Source organism: Peromyscus eremicus, chromosome 12, assembly GCF_949786415.1.
Source record: "Peromyscus eremicus chromosome 12, PerEre_H2_v1, whole genome shotgun sequence".
In the NCBI taxonomy this organism is placed as follows: domain Eukaryota; kingdom Metazoa; phylum Chordata; class Mammalia; order Rodentia; family Cricetidae; genus Peromyscus; species Peromyscus eremicus.
The window spans coordinates 28,012,568-28,034,258 of NC_081428.1; the positions used below are offsets into that span (position 1 = coordinate 28,012,568).

General features: G+C 37.9%; 1 pseudogene; it reads right to left on the reverse strand.

The window, feature by feature from the left end:
* Positions 1–20,517: 20,517 nt before the first annotated feature.
* LOC131923000 (U2 spliceosomal RNA) lies at positions 20,518–20,663 on the reverse strand (annotated as a pseudogene).
* Positions 20,664–21,691: the final 1,028 nt, after the last annotated feature.

Sequence of the window (21,691 nt, forward strand, 5' to 3'; positions counted from 1 at the left end):
TTGGATAATGAATCTCAGAATAACAGTAGACTATGTGAAGTTTTGGAGATATGAGAGACTGGGTGTGGTTTTGTGTTAAACTGTAATAGAGTTTGGTAGATTATTAGGAGTTGGTAACTGCGTATGAAAAGTACCTCGTGTATCAGAGTTTGCATTTGATGTATAAAATGTTCCTTGTTGTCTATTTGGAAGTTAATGTTTTAGGAATCTATATAGCCCATATAAACGGCATTTTTCTCTTTTCATACATATCTCCATTGTGCATGGGTATGTATACATATGTTCACATGCTTGTGATCATACATTTATGTCTGTGCATGTGGAAGCCTGAAACTGACACAAATTTTATGTATTTTACTTGTCACTAAGTATATTTACACTTGTATTTTATGTGTAACCAGAACTTTGTAAATATTTCTACTAGAATTTTCAATATGGAAACCCCTTATATCATTGGGGCAATTGGACTTACAGTAGCATGTTAAAATTTGTTTCAAAATTCATTACCATGAGCTGGCATTAGCACTATACATTTTGTAAATTCCACAGGATATTGTTATTATTATTATTTAATTAAATAATGGTTAATTCTACTAGCATTAGGACTTGAACCCGTATTTTAAGTTAATTAAATACTTGTACACAAAAGAAAAATTTCCAGGAATGGTTTAGTGAATAAAAGTATTTATGCCAATCTTGATGACCTGTGTTTGGTTCTAGGGACACACGTGGTGGAAGGAAAGAAAAATCAGTTTTCCTCTCACTTCCATACACAGTCCAGGGCATGTATTCCACTACCAATCTTACACAGAATAAATAAAAATTCAACAAATACACTTTATTTTTCTATTTTATTCTCATTGGTTCTATTCTTAGTCTGCTTTTCTTTCATATGTCTTCAGATTACATAGAATATGTAGCTTTTTTATTATCTTCTGGTTCTGTGTCCTATGTTATTTCTCAATTGGTGTTTAATAATTAGTCTTGTGGTGGATTTTGTTCATTTACCTCTTCACTAAATCAGTATTTTTTTGATTGAAAACAAAATAAGAATATAAACTTATTGAATGATTAAAATATTTTTTTTAATTTTAAGACTTCTTTTTAATTTTAAAATATTGCTTAAAATTACTTTGAATAGGTTTTTGTGATCAAACTATGCTTCATATTGTATTACAGTGTTTGCATTTTCCTGGTACATTAACCTCACTTTAATTTCTTTTTTTTTTTTTTTTTTTTTTTTTTTTTTTTTTTTTTTTTTTTTTTTTTTTCGAGACAGGGTTTCTCTGTGTAGCTTTGTGCCTCTCCTGGAACTCACTTGGTAGCCCAGGCTGGCCTCGAACTCACAGAGATCCGCCTGGCTCTGCCTCCCAAGTGCTGGGATTAAAGGCGTGCGCCACCACCGCCCGGCCAATTTCTTACTGATATATACAGAAATATAGCTAATATATTTGTATGTAATATTGTCAATTTATTTTCTTGCTTATTGGGATTAGTCAGCAATATCATTTTTTGATGTCATCCTATTAAACAAGTATTTTAGGGTACTATTTCATATATGTATATGTATTATTATAATATATTTATTATATTATAATAGGTACCATTATTTTTTTTAATTCCTCTAAACTAGATACAATACAAGCACCTAAAAGCTCTGTGAGCCAATTTACATCCATTACCTTTTGCGTCGATGCCGGCAAGCATAATCTACATACATTTTAAACCTCAGAAGACATTTTTCCTGCTTTATTGAGGTGTAATTAACACATAAAATTATATGTATTTAAAGATTATAAGATGATGTTTTGATATACATATACATTTTGAAATGATTACCACAATCAAACCAATTAACATATATCTATAACCTCACATACCTAAGCTCAGAAGGCATCATTGTGTTTATCTGAAAGTCAGTATTTGTGTATAGTTTTCTTCATTATAAGCACTCCTAACATTGTAGTTTGTTCTTTTGGATATCACTTGGATACAACTTTAAGCTTATTAATTGTGGTCTTAGAATTTTCCTAAATTACATATTCTAGTAATACATTGTCCTCTGTCCCCATACTTATTCAATATAGTACTTAAAGTTCTAGCTAGAGCAATAAGACAACAAAAAGAGATCAAGGGGATACAAATTGTAAAGGAAGAAGTCAAACTTTCATTATTTGCAGATGATATGATAGTATACATAAGTGACCCCAATAATTCTACCAGGGAACTCCTACAGCTGATAAACTCCTTTAGTAAGGTGGCAGGATACAAGATTAACTCAAAAAAATCAGTAGCCCTCCTATATAAAAGTAAAAAGGGGGCTGAGAAACAAATCAGAGAAACATCACCCTTTACAGTAGCTACAAATAATAAAAAATACCTTGGGGTAACTCTAACTAAGCTTAAATGTCCTCTTATAGGCGAACGCATCATTGGTCACATTTCATTTTGAAAATATTTCAGCGTTTTATTATACCTGTTACTTCCTATACTATTGTTTACTTGTGGATTTTTTTTTCTGTTATGTTACATTACCCAGAGAAAAACCAACTTCAGGATTCCTTTGCTTTTTGTTTATTTGTTTGTTTGTTTTTTTGTTTGTTTGTGTTTTGACAGGGAATACAGCCCATTATTGGGGATGTCATGGCGACAGATGAATGAGGTTGGCCTGACACTCAGGATGCAAACTGATCACCTTTCATCCACATACAAGAGACACAGAGAGAGAAGAGGAACTGAGTCCATGTTCTGAAATCTCAAGCTTTGGCCAAAGTTCCTCTAGCAAGGATTTATCAGTTACATTTCCATAACCTTACTTTTCTTTTTTTTCTTTTTTTGTTTTGTTTTGTTTTGCTTTGCTTTTTTTGTTTTTCGAGACAGGGTTTCTCTGTGTAGCTTTGCGCCTTTCCTGGATCTTGCTCTGTAGACCAGGATGGCCTCGAACTCATAAAGATCTGCCTGCCTCTGCCTCCCAAGTGCTGGGATTAAAGGCGTGCGCCACCACTGCCTGGCTGCATAACCTTTCTAAATAATGTCAGCAGTGGAGGACAAAATGTTCAAGTACTTAATGAGTCTATGTGGTATATTTCTCATTCAAAATACAGTATTTCACCCTTTAAACCTTAGATTTATAGCCATCTCATGATACAAAATGCACATAGTACAATTTAAAAGTTCCTATAGTCCTTCACAACCTCCAAACTGTACAAAATTCCAAAGGATAAAGTCTTACCTGAGACTCACTATTAAGACATTGTCTTAATAGTGAACTGAGCCCTGTAATATCAACTTCAGAAACACAGCACTGAAAACATGAAGTCCTGTCTCTAAATATATTGTATCTGGGAGTTAAAAAAAAAAAAAAGGTGCTTCTGTCAATTGATCTTTGCCCCACCCCATCTCTTTTCTATCTTTCTGTCTGTCTCTGTCCCTCTCTCTACCCATCTCTGTGTCTCCCTCTCTCTTTCTCTCTCTGTCTCTGCCTCTATCTCTGTCCCCCCTCTCATTTCTACACTATAGGCCACCTTTGAGGAGAGTCAAAACATACTTAAATAGGGACTTGAATCAGAAAGCATGGAAGATTGTTGCTTGCATCCACGCTCACAGGTTCATGTGAGGCTAGCTTCATATATAACCCAGGGTCATAGTGTGATATCCACAATATCCTGGACCCTCCTTTTCAATTAATACTCAATGTAACCCCCTGAAAATGTACCTCCCAGCCATTCTGATTGTGGCAAAACTTCAATTTCTACTCATGTCTCAAATAACTAGCTGTCTCAATTTGACAGTTAAATCCATTACACCCCACCTCTTGTCTCCTTGACACACATGCATACCTCTCTAAAGCATGCATTTCTATTCTGTGTCTCAAGAATTCACATTAACATCATAATATAAAAAAAAAGAGTAGTATTCCATTGTGTATATGTACCACATTTTGTTTATCCATTCTTCAGTTGAAGGGCATCTAGGTTGTTTCCATGTTCTGGCTATTACAAACAATGCTGATATGAACATAGCTGAACAAGTGGTCTTGTGGTGTGGTTGGGCATTCCTTGGGTATATGCCCAAGAGTGGTATAGCTGGATCTTGGGGGAGATGGATTCCCAATTTTCTAAGAAATCGCCATATTGATTTCCAAAGTGGTTGTACAAGCTTGCATTCCCACCAGCAGTGGAGGAGAGTTCCCCTAGCTCCACATCCTCTCCAGCATAAGGTGTCTTCAGTGTTTTTGATCTTAGCCATTCTGACAGGCGTAAGGTGGTATCTCAGAGTTGTTTTGATTTGCATTTCCCTGATGATTAGGGATGTTGAGCAATTCCTTAAATGTCTTTCAGCCATTTGAGTTTCCTCTGGTGAGAATTCTCTGTTTAGTTCTATAGCCCATTTCTTAATTGGACTGTTGGGCATTTTGGTGTCTAATTTCTTGAGTTCCTGAATACTAATCAGCAGAGAAAAACAATGACATCATGAGGTTTGCAGACAAATGGATGGATCTAGAAAAAATCATCCTGAGTGAGGTATCCCAGACTCAGAAAGACAAACATGGTATGTACTCACTCATAACAGGATACTAGATGTGGAACAAGGATGACTGGACTGCTACTCACATCACCAGGCAGGCTACCTGGAAAACAGGACCCCAAGAAAGACACAGGGATCGCCCAATGACAGAGAAATGGAATGAGATCTACATGAACAGCCTGGACATGAGTGGGGGTAGTGAAGGGCGAGGGTCGAGGGAAAGAGAGCTTGGGTGAGTGGGAGATCCCAGCTGGATCAACAACAGAGAGGGAGAACAAGGAATAGGAGACCATGGTAAATGAAGACCACATGAGAATAGGAAGAAACAAAGTGCTAGAGAGGCCCACAGAAATCCACAAAGATACCCCCACAACAGACTGCTGGCAATGGTCGAGAGACAGTCCGAACTGACCTACTCTGGTGATGGGATGGCCAAACACCCTAATTGTCGTGCTAAAAACCTCATCCAACTACTGAGGGATCTGGATGCAGAGATCCATGACTAGGCCCCAGGTGGATCTCTGGGAGTCCAATTAGCGAGAATGAGGAGTCTTGGCTGAAGCAGGATAGCTGAAGCAGGAAGGGTAAGGCTCTTAGTTCTGACCTCTTGGCTTTCTTCTCTGAATCGGCTCTGTGTTTCTTATTTAATAAGACGGTTGGTTACATCTACAGAGGAGGGTTTATATGAGCGAGAATTGTTGAGACCATGGTCGGATTAAGCACAGAGACAAATAGCCGAACGAACGGAAACACATGAAATATGAACCAATGGCTGAGGGGTCACCAACTGGATCAGGCCCTCTGAGTGGGTGAGACAGTTGATTGGCCTGATCTGTTTGGGAGGCATCCAGGCAGTGGCACCGGGTCCTGTGCTCATTGCATGAGTCGGCTGGTTGAAACCTGGGGCCTATTCAGGGTCCCTTGGCTCAGCCGGGGAGGAGGGGACTGGACCTACCTGGACTGAGTCCACCAGGTTGATCTCAGTCTGTGGGGAAGGCTTTGCCCTGGAGGAGATTAGAATGGGGGCGGGCTGGGGGGGGAAGGTGAGGGAGGCGGGAGGGGGGAGAACAAGGGAATCTGTGGCTGATATGTAGAACTGAATTGTATTGCAAAATAAAAATTAAAAAAAAAAAAAAGAATACAAAGAAAAAAAAAAAAAAGAAAAAAAAAAAAAAAAAAAAAAAAGAGGACAACTTTTGAAATTACCAAGCATGCCCCCATAAAAATCCAACACCTCAAAAATTCTAAATCTAGAGTTTATTAATTATGGGCTACTGTAAAATAAAATAAAAAAAACAAGCTGACTATTTTTTAATTCCCTAATGGAGAATTATTATATAAAAACAATCACATTTGAGCTAAACTGAACGCAATAGTGTTAACTCAAATGCTGTGGCCTGATACTTGACATCTGGTGATTATTCATGATTTCCTGGTCTCCAAAGGACTTAGGCAGCCCCAACTATCCAGCTCTGACATCAACAGGACATATAGGTTGTTAAAGTTCTATTCTGTCTCTACTTCATACTTGCTGCAATCATTGACAATATCCCATGATCTCAGCATCTTCAACTTCCTAGACCCTCCAATACAATGGAGTCTTCATAGATTATGATTCTCCAGATAAAACAAATATGTACTGATGACACTGTCACTGAAAAAATTTTGGATAGCTCTTGAATTTATTAATTATTCTTTACAGTTTATAAATTGAAACAAAACTACTTATAAAATTTGTAAATCAGCCAAACATACATTCATTTACTTTTACTTTTTTGCTCAAAGGTAGTAACCTTTTTTTTCAGTGTCTATGTCTCTCTCTCTCTCTCTCTCTCTCTCTCTCTCTCTCTCTCTCACACACACACACACACACACACACACACACACACACACGACCTAGGTACAGATATAGATATAATCCACTATTCTCATAGTTTTTAATGATGGATCTTTTAAACTGTAATAGCTAAAAGTAGGAATATTTTTCCTGTGTAGGGAATCTTTGCTACTTTCCTGGAGCTAATTGGTTTTTCCAAAATTTCCTAAGATTTAAAATGTTATATCAAACAATATTTATTTTTAAATATTTTGCTTTGGAATTAACATATTGTATTTCCTAAAGAATGTGTATATTTCTTCAATTTGAAAAAACTTGTTATCCTTAATTAATTCCAATATTTTGAATTGTCTTAGGGTTTTATTGCTAGGAAGAGACACCATGACCATGGCAAATATTATAAAAGAAAACATTTAATTGGGGCTAGCTTACAGTTCAGAGGTTTAGTCACTTGTCATCATGGTGAGAAGCTCAGTGACATGCAGGCAGACATGGTGTTGGAGAGCTAGCTGAGCATTCTTTGTCTGGATCCAAGTACACCAGGAAGTGATTGTCACACTGGGTGTGGTTTGAGCATCTAAGACTTCCAAGCCTACCCCTTAATGACACATCTCTTCCAACAAAGCCAAACGTATACCAACAATGCCATATCTACCCTAATAAGGCCACACTTATTCCAACAAGATGACACCTCCAAATAGTGCCACTGCCTGTGGGTCAATGTGGGCCATTTTTATTCAAATTAGCACACTTACCAACTGCTTGATGCATTTAATTCCATTATCCCTGCTTTTGGAATTATGTTAAGTTTTCTTAATGACTTTTATTCACCTTTCAGGTTATTTTATAATCTATATTCTTTCTGTACATCATTTTTGTCATTGTTAGGGTAAGAGTCTCTGAGAAGTATATTCTTCTACTTGGATTTTACTACAACACAGCATACTAAGTATTAAAAATATATGATGATAAGTGTACATGTTTATAAGTATGGGTCATAATAATATTTAGTAGGACAGTAAAACACATTTAGCTAAAGAATGCAACTGAGAGAAGAGCCTGCTATGTTTGGATACCACAAGAGACAAAGGCAGCATCTACATAAACACAACAGAAAAGCTTGGCAAGAAACACACAGCCACAGATGGTGAGAGGTGGCAGTTTCTTCAGCAACTGAAACAGATTTTCCTGAGAAAACATTTCATGAAAACTTTGCTTTTAACCAGTCTGTTCTTGCATACTGAGGACAATATTCAGGAAAAAAAAAATCTTTGCTGCATATAGGCACCACACTGAAGATTATTTCTTTGATGTTTTACTGGGAAAAATGGAAAGTACTTCAAACTTAGTTGTTTTGTCTTGAACAAACATGAAATAAACAAAATAGGGTATAAGGCCATCTAACTCCCATCCCATATTTCTTGATTTTCCTCTATATTTTCATGGATTCCTCTGAAAATTAAAGACAAATGAATGAAAATATAGAGGAAAATTTGTTTTGCAATTTGTCTTTAGTCATCCTAAGAAACAGTACAAAACACTATGAACAATTGATCTATAAGTTACGTTGGCAACTATTCATATTAAATATTCACAACACAATGTCTACTAAATATAGGCTTTTATTAACAAAGAATAGTCATAGCATTTTGCCTGTCTTTTTATTTTCTTGATGTATATTATTTTCTAATTAAATTATGTATGACAAAAGTATAACATAATAACTAAGAAGATTTATTTCTTAATAGTAGAATTTCCGAATCTCACCTATGCTTACGCCTCACTTTTTTTTATAAAATGAATGTATATTTTATGCTCATATCCTTAATTCAATTAACCTACAAGAGCAGTATGCATTTTTTATTAAGAAAAATTTTCCATTCATTTTACACACCAATCAAAGATCCTCCCTCTTCCCTCCTCCTGCCCCCCAAGCCTCCCCCTCCCAACCCACCTCCCACTGCCTCCCCCATAAGAAGGCAAGGCTTCCCATGTGGAGGCACATCCAGCAGAGGCAAGTCTAAGGCCCTCCCTCTGTCCCATCAAAGTAGTGGGCTCCAAAAAGCCTGCTGATGCACCAGGGATGGATTCTAATCCCACCACCAGGGGGCCCTCCAAGCAGGTCAAGATACACAACTGTCTTGCCGTGCAGAGGGCCTAGCCCAGTCTCATGCAGGCTCCACAGCCATTGATCCAACTTTCATGAGTTCCCACTAGTTTGGTACGGTCATCTCTGCAGGTTTCCCTATTATGATCTTGATGCACTTGCTCATAGAATCCCCTTTCTCTCCTTTTGACTAGATCCCTGGAGCTCTGCCTGGTGCCTAGCTGTGGATCTCTGTATCTGTTTCCATCAGTTGCTGGAGAAAAGCTCTGTGATGACAGTTAGGGTATTCACGGATGCATTCATAATTGCTGAGCTCTTCCACTAGCCTTAAAATCTCATGGTATTTTTCACTGATACATGTAAATTTGATAGTTTTATCAAATCAGAATATTATTAAAACACTTTCTCATATTTTGCCTTATCATATTGTCAATTTTATATTTTAATATAATGTTTTCTGCTATTTCCCCTGTTCACTTACATGTTAAATGCAGAAGGATTAACAGCTGAATTATGATAATTTAAAACAGTAAATAAAATACTATGGACACATAATTTCTGAACTATGTATTCAGGATAGAAAAAATGTGGTAAGAGATCATACATCAAAATAAGTATTCCCTTTGAACCATACTTACAAAAAAGAAATACAATAAGTAGAGAATAAGTTATTTTAAAATTTTGTGGTTAATATCTTGATGATATAGTATCTAAGCCTATTTGTTTAAAAATAAAAGTAGTAGCTGGGCAGAGGTGGTGGCACACGCCTTTAATCCCAGCACTCAGAAGGCAGAGGCAGGCGGATCTCTCTGAGTTCGAGGCCAGCCTGTTCTACAGAGTGAGATCCAGGACAGGCACCAAAACTACTTGAAGAAATCCTGTCTCAACAACCCCCAACCCCTGCCAAAAAAATATGTGTAGGAATTAAATTAGTTGTAGGACACAATAATCTACTCATTAAAGTATGACAATTAATCTTGACTGCAAAATTGTTGGAATTTAGATCACGGAATCAAACTTCTGAGAATGTTTTGGGCAAAGTTGCTAGATGACATTATTGTAGTGAGAGGACCAACTGTAAATATGGGTGATACCATTCCATGGGATGGGGTCATAAAGTAAAAATGAATGAGCAACAAGCATTCATCTCTCTCTGTTTACTGACCTTGGCCTCTGTGTGTCCAGTTGCTTCACAGCTTCTGCTCAGTTCTCACCTACACAATAGCAGAAAATTCTGTCTCCTTGAACACTTAGCTGAAATAAGCTCTTTTCCCTTTAATTTGCCTTTGTCATATATCATGTAATATAGTAATAATAAAAATGTCTAATGCATATAACAAATACCAAAAGCAGTGCCACTATAGTGATAAGCTTGGCCATGTATTTCAAAGACCTTTGATACTTGTTTGTAGAAGTAATGTGGAAGAGTAGAATTGGGGAGAATAAAAACCTTAGAATGCTATATAGTATGGTGATATTTTATTTGTATTAAAATGTTATTTGTATGTTAATAAATAAAGTTGCCCGGGGGTCAGAGCTATTAGCAAGCCATAGGAAAGCAGGGCAGTGGTGGCGTACACTTGTAATCCCAGCACTTGGTATGCAGAGCTGGGTAAGTCTCTGCGTGTTCAGGGATACAGCCATTATTGGACACACATGCCTTTAATCTCAATACCAAGCAAGGAAAACCTGGAGGCCTATACAGACAGGCCGTGACGAGGTGGTCATGTGGTTGGATTTACAACCAATGAGAAGGCAGAACAGGAACACTATATAAAGACATTAACACAGGGGTAGTGAGTTCGGAGAGGTAGGACCACTGCAGGAGGAAGGGTAAGGTTTTAGCTCTTAGCTCTGACCTCTTGGCTTTCTTCTTTGCATTGGTTCTGTGTTTCTTATTTAATAAGAAGGTTGGTTACATCTACAATATAGAAAACTTAACTGTTCATTTTCCCAACAGCTGAAAAACTAGAATGTCAAGAGAAATGTAGATAGTCAAGGCCTAGCTCATAAGACTTCAGAAGGAACAATTTCTCTGCAATGAATTCAGATAAAAATCATACAAGTTAAGTTCTTCAAATACCTGTCTGCCTGTGTTATGAGAACTTGAGTGAGACTGAATAAAATCAAAATGGACTAAATGGTTTGTTGGAGAATATTAGAAGAGAAATATTGTTCAAACTGTTGCATGGGTACTTGATTACTTCTTTCATCCAAGTCTAAAGGCAGAGACGGGAAAAACTTGTACAAAAACAAATGAAAATTCTGTTGTTTGATAGAGAATAGATTGAGAACAACTTAATCTTACAGAAAAAGGTAAGTTCAAATGCAGCTATGATATATAATGCAATCTTTGCCAATAAAAAGAAATCTGTGTTGTGTTGTCAATGAAAAGACATCTTACATAAAGGATTCTGCCCACTGATTCTTCCATCTAGAGAAAATGAAAATGCATTTCCAAGAGAAAGCTAAATGGATCAGGTAACTGAAAGTTTTTCTGCTCAACCGAAAACTCTCCAGGAAAGTGTTTCCTTCAAGCAGGTTCTACATGGTATTGACTTTGCAAGCATGAAAATTACACAACTGAATGCATTGTATGGGGTTTATTTATGGAGACAGCCACCGATGACAGATAACCCCTGGTACAACATGCTTCGAAAAATGCCCGAAGGGGCCGGGCGGTGATGGCGCAAGCCTTTAATCCCAGCACTCGGGAGGCAGAGCCAGGCGGATCTCTGTGAGTTCGAGGCCAGCCTGGGCTACCAAGTGAGTTCCAGGAAAGGCACAAAGCTACACAGAGAAACCCTGTCTCGAAAAACCAAAAAAAAAAAAAAAAAAAAAAAAAAAAATGCCCGAAGGATGCTCAATCATACCACAAGGACACTTGCTCAACTGTTTTAATAGCAGCATTAATAGTAATAGCCTGGACACAACCTAGATTCCCCTCAACTGAAGAATGGATAAAGATAATGGGTACATTTACACAATGGAGTATTACTCACTGGAAAAATAATAATAATAATAATAATAACATCATGAAATTTGCAGGCAAATGGATGGAACTAGAAAAACTCATCCTAAGTTTGATAACCCAGACCCAGAAAGACAAACAAGGTACGTCCTCCCTCATAAATGGATATTAGATCCAGACTACAGTCCACAGCCCAGAGAAGCTAGGTAATAAGGAGGAGGACCCTAATGATGAGGTGTGGATGGTCCTGGGAAGGGGAAATAAATGAGATCTCTTGGGTAAACTGGGGGTGACGTAGGCCCTCTGCATGGGGCTGATAGTTGTATAATTTGGTCTGTTTGTGGGGCCCCTAGCAGTGAGACCAGGATCTGTCTTTGTCAGTTAAGCTGGCTCTTTGGAACCTGTTCCCTATGGTAGGATGCCTCACTCAGACTTGATATAGGGGGAGGAGCTTGGTCCTGCCTCATCATGGTACCCCATGCTCTGTTGATTCCCATAGGGAGGCCTTACCCTTTCTGAGGAGTGGATGGGGGGGGGCGGCGGGTAGAAAGGAAGTGGGGGAGGGAATGAGAGGAGAGCTGGGAGAAGAAACAAACAAAAAAAGAAAGGGGAAAAAAAGAAAAAAAAAGTCGTGAGAGACAACTCCATTAAGATATGAAGATGAGGCCTCAGAAACCTCAAGAGAGTGGACCTGCCGTAACAATGCCAAGTCCTCAAGGAAAGCTGTGGATTAAGAGTGGGTTTTTCCTCAGAGAGAGGTTATGTGTTTTGCAGAGAGCAGGGATGGACTTACAAGAGCTATTCAAACCTTATGAAACCCAGATTATCCCAGCATAAACCCAGATACTGTGTATGAGTTTTCTGGATTTAAAGTTTGCCATGCTGAATTCTGGTACTGTGTCATGCCTCTCCTTATTTTTCCTTGTTATTTTGCTATTCCTTCTGCTCACTCTCTGCTATTATATTTTGAAAGTTAGTTGTGAGTGATTTGTCTTTTGTGGTATTTGGTCTCACAGTTAATAGGTTTCCTGGGTCTCATAAGAGATTCTGCAATTAAATTTTTGATCAGTGTTGGGATTGTTAAGGACTATGGAGACTGTTGAAGTTAGAGAGAACACATTTTGTATTGTTAGAAAGCCATAAGTCTGTTGGGAAAATGATTGTGGTTAAAATTATGTGATCAGGAGTCAATTTTACAAAGGTTGGAGTTGTTTAGGTTAATTTTGAATGTCAAGCAGTGGGATTCACAATCACTCAGCAAGCAAAGCTTTCTATGTTTCTAGATTAGGTTAAGTTGTAAAGTCCTACCCCAAATGTGAATGCTACCATTTCCTTGGCTAGGATCTGTATTGAATTCAAAAAAAGAGAGAAAGCTTTATATCAGCATTTGACTGTTTCTGTATCCACTTCCTGACTGAAAATAGAATCTAAGCCAGTATCTATATCAATCTGATCCCATACCTTACCCACCATTAAGGACTATAACCTCAAGCTGTGAGAAATTTTGTCAAAGCTACTACAAAGATAACTAAAGTACCATCTGAGAATATAAATATCCACTTTCCCCTCATCAGTCTATATTTAGATAATTCCAGCATGAGGGAGTGAACCTGCAGTCACATACTTTGTTACTGTGTGTCCACTGTCCTCAGGTTCCCGTTTAAGACAAATCCCTGTGTCATAATGCTGTGGTATGTTCTGTATGTTAAATGTGTTGCTCTGATTGGTTAATAAATAAAACACTGATTGGCCAGTAGCCAGGCAGGAAGTATAGGTGGGACAAGGAGAGAGGAGAATTAGGGGAAGTGGAAGGCTGAGAGAAAGAGACACTGCCAGCTACCATGAGAAGGTGTAAGATACCGGTAAGCCATGAACCACGTGGCAAAGTATAGATTAATAGAAATGGGTTAATTTAAGATATAAGAACAGTTAGCAGGAAGTCTGCCACGGCCATACAGTTTGTAAGAAATATAAGTCTCTGTGTGTTTACTTGGTTAGGTCTGAGTGGCTGTGGGACTGGCGGGTGAGAGAGATTTGTCCTGAACGTGGGCCAGGCAGGAAAACTCTAGATACATCATAATAATGGCTGGACAAATGAAGAAAACCACATTCCTCAGTTATATCTTACACAATTGTGCAACCAAGATAAATGAGTGATATCAAAAGCAAGTAAGTTGGCATCACTGTACTATATATAATCAGGAAGCAGAAAAGAAAGGGAAAAAAAAGCAGAAGATAAGGAAATATCTAAGGAGGAAGAAAATCCCTGAGAATTGTTAGCCCAATAAAATCAAGTAAAAATGAAAACAATAATTAAAAATAAAATCATCACAGCCATGCATGGGAAAAAAAGCCCTTTTGTGTGTAATAGAGAGCACAAAATGTTCAAGTCCATCAAGCAGTCCCTGGCTAATCATCAACACCAGTTTTTTCAGTAATGAAAAGGAAGTAAGTCCAGTGACAGCCTTCCCTATGTTCTCTCAACAAACATATGTATAGCCACTTTATACCATCTAGTTCAGGAGTGTGGAAGCTGCGAATGAAGGGCAGAAAATTTGGTAGCACAACATTCAAAAAGAGAGTGCACTGGGGGAAATTTCTCTGTTTAAATGTGACCCAAGAAATAAAGGACCATGAGTGACCATCACCATGAAGTGCACAATGCTAGAAAAGAAGCTTGAGACAAGGCGAAGTGAGCTGATAAGCCATGTCAGAAGCCCCACTATTATATCCTTTAGTCTACTCTACTGCTTTAACAGAATAAACACACTGCAATAATGACACATGGATGAAAACAAAGCGGCCTTCTGACATGCAAATCGGTACTATGAAAAAGAGGATATTTCCACCCCCGCCCCCAGAAGCTATCCCAAGAAGAGCGTTGGTATTGGTCCATGCATAGCTGGGTGCTTTGTTTGTTCATGTAGTTCAATTGGAATATTGGCAATGGTTATTGAATTTAGGACTCATCATACCATTTTGATTTGCTTTTATTTCCTGTTTGTTTGAAAAGAAACACTTTATAAAACAGTTATTTTAATCATCCTTGGGAGGAGAAAACAAGACAAAGGATGATGGGAGATAAGATGGGACAGAAAATGGTAAAGGTTAAATACACCAGGGGATACAACTGAAATTAAAAAAAAAATTGAAAGTATGTCTGTCTCATTCAAGTGATTTCATGCAGTTGTTGGGGAAGTCTTTTGATAATGCTACCATCTTATAACACATATATGGTTCTTCAGAAACTTACAGTGATGTTATAAATGTGAAATCTAATTTGCACTATTAAGCTTATATTCTTGCTAAACCTGGCATAATTTGTCTTTGTCCAGTGACATGTCCAAATATCCAGAGTGAGATTTGTATTTCAACTAAGATGACTTTCCTTATTTACTTTGCATTATTCATTTGTCAAAGTTTCTATGGTTGTTTGATGTCTTTTTCAAGGTCCAGCTTAAATCAGAATTTTTCCAAGTCTGTCAATCCTCAGAAATGTTTTTTTCTAATATAACTTATTGAAAAGAATTTATAATTGATTAATTGATCTGGGTGGCTATCAGAAATAAAACCTATTCTTTTTTCTCTCTTTCTTTCCTTGTGTTTTTATAATAGGCATTTGCCTAGCTTAGGCTGGCTTCAAACTCATTAAATCACCAAGAATGATACTTGACTACTGAACCTCCTGCCTCTATCTCCCGTTTGAGTTCATATTAAAGACATACACTAGCACACCCAGGTTATGTGAAGCTGAGGATCATTGCCTGGGCCTCTGAATCTTTTCCTAGTGCTTAAGAAAATGTCCAAGAACCTACATAGAAGTAAAAAGTTTAAAAATTGGGTCATGTCTGGGTCCATGATCCCAGTGACCTGTGATGCCAGCTAGGGTCATGATTATATCTGGCCTGGGCTGCTACCAGGGACAGTATCTGGGTCTTTGGCCCTACTGTACCCAGTTCTGTGTTGATGTCTATGGCACGTTTGTCACCAAAGGCTACACTGATGCCAAGGATCTGGACCTCCACCTGTTGCCAGGTTGGTGTCTGAGGGCTGCATCGCTGCTGGGGCCACAAAGACCTGAGTGACATGCAGTGCCACCTGGGGCCAAGGAATCCTATTGGCCAAGATGCAGAAGGCGCCATGTCTGGATCTGCATTAATGTCCAAGGCTCCTGTTGCCACTGAGTGCTGTGTGGATGCCTAGGAACTGGTCCACCCCCTGGGGCCATGTTGGTGTTTGAGAGCCATACAGCTGCTTGGTCCAGCCCTATCTGACTGATCTACATTGCCACCTAGGGCAATGGTGACATCCTGACCCAGACTGTTGACAAGGATTATGGTCCAACTGCAGTTGGGGTCTATGTTAATACCCATGGCCCATGTTGCCCATGTTGCCACTGAGGGTTATTTGGACATCAGGGGTCTGGGTTGCCACCCAGGACTGAGTTAATGTCCAAGGGCAATGGAGCTGCTGGGGCCATACAGATCTGAGCTGCTTGCACGGCCATCCAGGTCCATGGTGCCTTCGAGGCCTGGGCTGCTGCCAAGGACCATGTCTGGGTCCATTACTTTGCTGCAGCCTCAATCTGTGTGGATGTCCATGTCTCCTGTAACCACCGAACACCGAGGATAGGGCTGCAGAGTTGACTCCACCCCCCACCAGCAACAGCACTAGGGAGAACTGGTCCTACCCCTCACTAATTTCAGCACGGGCAAAAATGGATCCTGCAACTTGCCTGTGCAGCACATTAGAGTTGACTCCATTGACAGAGGTGTGGGTGAGGGGGCCAGACAGGCATGAGAGTGGGAGAGACAATCTCCTCTCACCTCTCACCAGCTATGGTAGGCAAGAAAGCTTATTCAGGTGTTATGAGAGTGGAAGCAGGCTTTGTACCTCATGTGGACAACACCATAAAGGTGACCTTGTTTACCGTTGTGCAGGTAATCTGGCACCACCCTTCATCTGCCATAAGGTGGAATGGGAGTGCTGGCCCTGAAGTTATGGAAATGGCTGCCCCTCACCAGTGGACCTTAACAACTGCAGCAGTCAGGAGAGCAGGCCCTGCATCTCGTCTTAGCAAAAGAACAGGCTGGCCTTGATGGTGTTGTGAGTAAGCTGGCTCTGAGGGAATGAGAGCAGAAGAAATGGCCCTGAACCTTGCTGTCTACTGCAGTGGATGAGCTAGCTGGGGCTGTGCTGGAGAGCTCGCCCTGGTAGTGATGATTAGGGAAAGCTTGCCGTCTGATCAACCCAGCTATAATTAGGCCCAGAACCAGAGCTATGAGATAGCCCACCCCAGCATCCAGCCCATCTATGAACTGCTGAAGCATATGAAGCATTTGGACCTGCAGATCCAAAGCTGCAGGATCTCCATGACACAAGGCAGTAACAGGATATTCAAGAGGTGTCCCAGGGAGGACCCAGTACCGAGGGTATAGTAGAAGCCTGAGGCCTCAAACCAGACCAATGACTCATTGAATGAAAACTTATAAGTAAAGATGTATTGGCTAAAGGGTAAACTGTATGATTCACTTTGTCACACTACAGTTTTCACGATGAGATTTTGTTTGATTGTTTGTTTTTGGTTTTGCTTTTGTTTTTTATTTCTTATAAAATTTACTTTATTTTTGAGGGGTAAGGAGCTTGCAAGAGCAGGGGATGGCTATTAAAGGACAGGGAGATGAATAGGATTGGGATACCGGATGTGAAAACCACAAAGAATCATTAAGAAGTTTAAAAACAAAGTTAAAATTGATAGAATGTAATTATTCAAACATGATTTAAAATATAAATGCAATTATTGATGTTGAAATAGTCATGGAATACTATTTGTTATTCTGGCGTTTTCTTAAAAATGCAACATATTTGTATACAATGGAGAATAGAAATGTTATTTCAATTCAAAAAGAAAATGAGTAATAATGAGTTATAATCATTGTTGGCTAAAATAAATAAATTGTAGCAGGAATCTTAAAAGATCTTATTAATAAAAACAATCCCAGAGCCTGGTATTGGGGTGAATGCTGGAAGATCAGAGAAGCAGAACAAGCCACAACTACCTCACCTTGCCAAATCCTCAGATGATCCTGTTTCCTCAGACTGGAAGCCTCTGAGTCCTCATCTGAATGGATCTCAGCTGAACAGCTGCTAAAAGCCTAAAAGCTTAACCAGCTCTAGTTCCTGGTTTTGACGCCTTATACACCTTCCTGCTTTCTGCCATCACTTCCTGGGATTAAAGGCATGAGTCACCATGCCTGGCTGTTTCCAGTGTGGCTTTGAACTTATAGAGATCCATATGGATCTCTGCCTTCCGAATGCTAGGATTAAAGGCGTGTGTGCTACTGTTGCCTAACCTCTATATTTAATATTGTGGCTGTTCTCTTCTCCTACCCCAGATAAGTTTATTAAGATGCACAATATATTGGGGGACACAATATCACCACAATAGATTATAAAGCTCAGCATATATTAAAGTTGAAAAGTGTAATAAGAATATTTTCAGAGATGGAGTTGGAGCTTATTAGTAGAACTCCTGCTTGTCTCATATGTTCAAGGATCTGAGTTTCATTGTCAGCCACAACACTAATGAAAATAGAAGCAGATATAAAAACAAATATTTAATTAAAATTTAATGATTTAGTTGAAATAGAATTACATCACTTCCCTCCTCTCTTTCCACCCTTCAGCCCCACATTAACCATCATGAAACCACTTCCAAACCCCTCCAAGCTCAATTAGATAGCATATATATATATATATATATATATATATATAGATAGATAGATAGATAGATAGATAGATAGATAGATATGATCTGTTTTTGTACTTTGTGTGTATGTAGCTTCAAGACTGAATACTCTGTTGCATTGGACAAATGGAAAGAGCTCATCCCAGGAAGAGGCTAATTTTTTCTCTCCTGTCAATCATGTTTGGCTAAGGATGGAACTTTGAGAAACTTCCCCCCTTCTTGTTGTCATGGTCATTAATATTGGCATTGTTGAAGTCTTGTTTATGCAGCCCTTTCTAGGAGAAATTGTCTAACAGGAAATATAGTATGAATTAGTCATCCCTAAACATTTGCTTATTGGAAGCTTTTCTGGATAGCATTCTTTCTTACATGTGATATTTATTTTAGCATTGCTATTATTTGTTTTATTTTTTTAACATTATAGAATGTAGACCTTAGTTTTTTTTAAAGGAGACAATGACTAAGTGGTGTAAAAAATGTGTATCTGAAGTTTGTACTTTCTACTTTCTGGTTGCTCTTGGTAAAAGTCAAAATATTGAAATGAACATGGTAGCATCTGCTGCCAAGGATAATTTAAGGAGGGGATGATTCAAAGATCTCATGAGTGCCATTTATTAATCGTTTCTTATGCATCAGTAAAACTGACCAAAATAAAGCATTTCACACTAAAATATTTCTAAATAACAAAATAATTCTAAGTGTACCTGGCAATTGCTATTAAAATTAGCACGTAGTAATTGTGCATAATTTATATACCCATATTGCTCAAACAAAACTTTATAATGTCTTATACTATTTAAGAGAATCATGTCCTCTTATTCCTTCCATTATTATATTCTAAATTTAACTTTTCATCTAAAAAGAACAGTAAACATATTAAAATATGTAGTATTAATAATATAAATATATTAAATTTACATTTGGTCAGCTTTTATTCTTTTTAGAATACTTTTTTTGTAATCTAAAACATTTTTCATATGAGCTTAATACTCTAGCAGTTACTGAAAAACTATAATTTAATGAGTCTTTAATAAAAACTTACCAGTTTGTGATGGAGAAGCAACAGATATGGGTTTAAGAAGTGGTAAAAAATTAATTGAGGCTGGGCAGTGCTGGTGCACGTCTTTAATCCCAGCACTTGGCAGAAAGCTAAACAGTAGTATTTGGTTTTCTCCTAGGTGCCTGGTCTATCTAGTCTCAAATTCTTGGGCAACCCTTCAGTGTTGGACATGTTACCTCTCATTGAGTAGACCTGAAATCATATATGTAGAGAATACCAAGAGGAACAGCTAAAATTAAAGGCCAAATGCCTTCTTCTACATAAACAAAAATCTCTTAATTTGCTCATTATTTATTTAATTTATTTTTGAGAATTTAATTTATGTATACAAATAAATATGATCATGTGTGATATGAATTCACAACATGCCCCGATGGTTGGGCATGGTTGGGCATGGTTGCCCATGCCCGGTGGGACCCAGGACCGTAGCTTTATGTGGTTGCGTAAAACGCACAACGCAACCTCGTGATCTATGCACATGCATAGAATAGCAACATGGGCCTGTGTGCGCAGGTGCAGCCCAGCCTTTATAAGCCAGCACCATGATTCCCAGGCCCCCTTCACTCATGTGTCTTTCCGAAGGCCTGTGCAAATCTGTCCCTCTCCCTTATCTTAATAAAACTCTTGTTAGTGGATTCTGTCGTGTATCGTGACTTTTCCTAGCATGGTAAGAGCGCTGCAAAAACCAACAATATATACCTCCATGTACTTCCCTTTGACTCCCCCTAGAAAAGCACCATCACATGATCCTCTAAAACTGATGTCTTCTTTTTTGTTACTAAGCACTAAATCCAATTGTGCACTCATTTTTTAATATTCCTTTTGCTTTATCAATACGTTCTTCATGATCTAGGTATATATATATGTGTATATATGTTTGTATTACTCTACATGTGTGTAAATATATATATATATATATATATATATATATATATATATATAAACATTTCTCAATATGTATAAACACACACATATTATTTCACATGTTGTCATACTAGAGAACCATTTTTTCTTTCTCATAAGCTTATAATAACTCCATTATTTTATTTGTATGTGTAAATGTTCCTACCTGAGTGCCACAGTGAGTGTGGAGGTCAGAGTACATATTTTAGCTCTCCGTTCTCACATTGTGTCATGTGTGTCCTGGAAATTGCTTTCTACTGGTTTGGGGACAAGGTCACAATCTGCTATGTGTCGCCCTGGCTGCTAAGCAAAACTAATTTTGGCAGTGTTTTTATATCTTGACTCACAAGTGATGAGAATATAGGTGTGTTCCATTATGCCTGACTACATGGCATTGGCTAATGTTAATCTGCACATGTAGACTTTGTAACAAAATTCTGAAATGAAATCCAAGAAAACTGATAAGAACAGATACTACACTTTATCTTAGCCAAAAGGCTGAGAAGCGATTAAAAAAAAAAAATGCACGGACTAGTAATGCTACACATGAAAGATGAAGAATAAAATCCTTCTCTGGGGGAAGGCATAACACAAAGTCAGTCTTAAAAGGTTCCAAGAGAAGGTGAAGCTCATGTGCCTTGCTCTTTGTCTATATGTCCCATTAAAATGCTATTGGGTATTTCTATTAGGTTGTTTCAGACTAATTAATTCCTTTTAAAATTAAGGTAAATAGAAGACTTGGAGCTTCACGTTGAGATTTATGAGTAGTTCTTTCAAGATCTACATCGTTTACAATGTTAAAACATAAATTTTGAACAATATGACACCACAGCTATTAAACGATAATAGTTTTGAGCTTGGAAACTGTCTACATTGTTCATTATTCTCTTCTTAGCACATAGCAGAATTCATGGATAATATTAGGCTTTCAATAAATACTTTGATTGAATAAATGAAAAAAAAAGAAATCCAAGAAAAAATTGATTTATACTGAATATAAACCAAGAATTACATCACTGATTCCAAGTTTTCTCCAAATTAATTATTATGGTTCTAATTATTAACGTTATCAGTATCACTATATTTTTTCTCTTCTGAAATTAGTTTTAAGAATATTCTAGTCTTCTTAAGTCTAGAAAATGGTGAATCAGAGGAAATCAAGATGTCTTTTGTCTTTTTTTTGTGGTTTGAATGTTCATTTGTTGAAAGCAAAAGGCTAAAATCTCTCTCTCTCTCTCTCTCTCTCTCTCTCTCTCTCTCTCTCTCTCTCTCTCTCTATGTTTGTGTGTGTGTGTGTGTGTGTGTGTGTGTGTGTGTGTGTGTGTGTTCCTTTCTGTCTCTCTCTCTCTCTTCACAATATAACTTAGGTTGCATTGATATTCAAATCTCTCTTCCTGTCTCAGCATCCCATTGCTGGAATTTAAGGCATGAGCAACCTTCTGAAGTGAAAAATATCTCTTTACTACCTACTAATTTTAGACAGAATCTGTTTATTTGCTACATTAATTACTACATTAATATAACTTCAAAGTGTATAA